Here is a 1,960-nt window from a genome sequence, read left to right as displayed (position 1 = left end):
AAATCCATATTTCCAATATAAAACACTGTGAAAGGGGTCAATTTGACCCGAGGACAACACAAGGGTTAAATGGAGTCTGGTGGGTGTGGAGATGGGGATTTGGGGGCTAAAAGGATCTTACTCTTTAACTAAAAGGTTTATCACTGCAGGGATCCTTTCCATAATGTCACACACTTAGAATAATAATCTGAGTCTGTCAGCAGCATCAGCAGCAGTGGATGCAAATTGACAGAGGAGAGTTAAATTGCAGGTTCCTGAATTCTCGCTCAATGCTGGACTAATTCCAAAGGTTTTTGTTCACATTAATCTCTCAGACACCATTTCATGGGACAATTGTCGAGGTTGAAAAATATTGATGGTAAACATAAAAGCAAGGTAGTCTTCACGTTTTCTTGACTGAAGTTATTGACTGATTTGTTTTAATAAGCAACAACTGTTTTTCTCTTTCTTGCTGAGAAAAAATTTGAAATTGTCAGTTTGCTGTAAGCTTTAGAGCGCTCTTGTTTATTTATTGTTCCATTCTTTTTTTACACACTTCATTTGTCCGCCCCTGCAATGCCTTAAGCAACCCATGGGACACACGTTTAATGGCAATAGTGCTTCAAATGGCTGCCAAGTTGGCCACAGGTTCAAGTCCAGGAGCAGAACCTTCAACGTCTTCTGGAAATAAAGCTCTGTTGCCTTCAGTTGTAGCTCAGCATTTCCATGGATGAGTGCTGGAAAAGATTCCATCCTTTTCACTTCCCTTTGTCCCCTCTTTCTTTACTTACCACTTGTTGAATGCAGCCATATTTATGCATAGGGAGTGTGTGAACATGTCAGTCAATTACATGCATACAAGCCGGCAGCAGGGGAGGGGGGACAGATGGCAGGCAGAGCTCAGGCACCCTGATTGCTCACAGATTACTGAAATAAAACACCAACTGATTTACACCAGCTTTTTGTGCAGAGAGGAATTGATGTGTGAAGGCCCGGGAGGCCCAGATCACAAAAACCTCCTCCCAGGCTTTTGTAACTCCTCAGAAAGACTGAGTTATGGACTGACAGCAGGCCGGTTGCTCTCTTTGGCTTTCTCTGGCATCTTCATGCAGTGAAGTCTGCATCAAATGAAGGTCTGCAACGAGCAGAAATATGACATAACCCAACCGGCAGACTGGTGGGGTTCGTGGTGTTAAAGGAAAGCCGACAGCCACAGAATGTTGTGGGAATAAATACAGCATGTGATTAAAGCAACAATTCAAAAGCTAGTCTATGTCGACAATGTTCCATTTCTGGGATTGTTCAGGTGTCGCCGGAAATCTCGCCGGATGTCGGTCACCTTCTGCTTTCTTTGCGTTGGCGTTCTAACCTCTGGTGGAATTCTGAGGACTATGGTTACCTGGTCCTCAGATCTCTGCAGGGTAAATCCAGACAGCTAGCTAGACTATCTGTCCAATCTGAGGACTATGGTTACCTGGTCCTCAGATCTCTGCAGGGTAAATCCAGACAACTAGCTAGACTATCTGTCCAATCTGAGGACCATGGTTACCTGGTCCTCAGATCTCTGCAGGGTAAATCCAGACAACTAGCTAGACTATCTGTGCATGACTACAACAACACCACACCAACCCAATAACCGGCCGTCGGTGACTCAAGTCTGTTTGGTGTGTTCTGTGGCGTCGTCCGTCCGGAGTGGTCCGGAGGGGCCGGCGGCCCTCGTTTTGGCCAACCTGACATGCTTGGTCAGAAGGCAGGCACTGCCGGCAGTCAGATTCAACAAATCTGATTGGTGGAGAGCTAACCCGAAAATGAGGAGCAGGGTGAGCGTGACTAGAGTCTCTCAACATCTGAGGAAAATCTTTTAAACTGACCTTTGTCGATCTGAAATGAAGACTGATTCAGTAACTGCACAGCCTATTTCTCCTTAAAATGCTATAAATATAGAAAAATATAAGCTTGTATTCTGAACAAGCCGCCATGA

The 1,960-nt window shown here is 44.9% G+C and overlaps 1 protein-coding gene across 1 annotated transcript in view; it reads left to right on the top strand.

The window, feature by feature from the left end:
• Positions 1–1,960, top strand: part of LOC116690612 (pituitary tumor-transforming gene 1 protein-interacting protein) — a 19,245-nt gene that overhangs the window by 11,867 nt on the left and 5,418 nt on the right. The window lies entirely within an intron of this gene.

This window comes from Etheostoma spectabile, chromosome 6 (genome assembly GCF_008692095.1).
Source record: "Etheostoma spectabile isolate EspeVRDwgs_2016 chromosome 6, UIUC_Espe_1.0, whole genome shotgun sequence".
Taxonomy (NCBI): Eukaryota; Metazoa; Chordata; class Actinopteri; order Perciformes; family Percidae; genus Etheostoma; species Etheostoma spectabile.
Note: the sequence above shows the minus strand (reverse complement) of the source record. Positions and strands in the feature narration are given on the sequence as shown.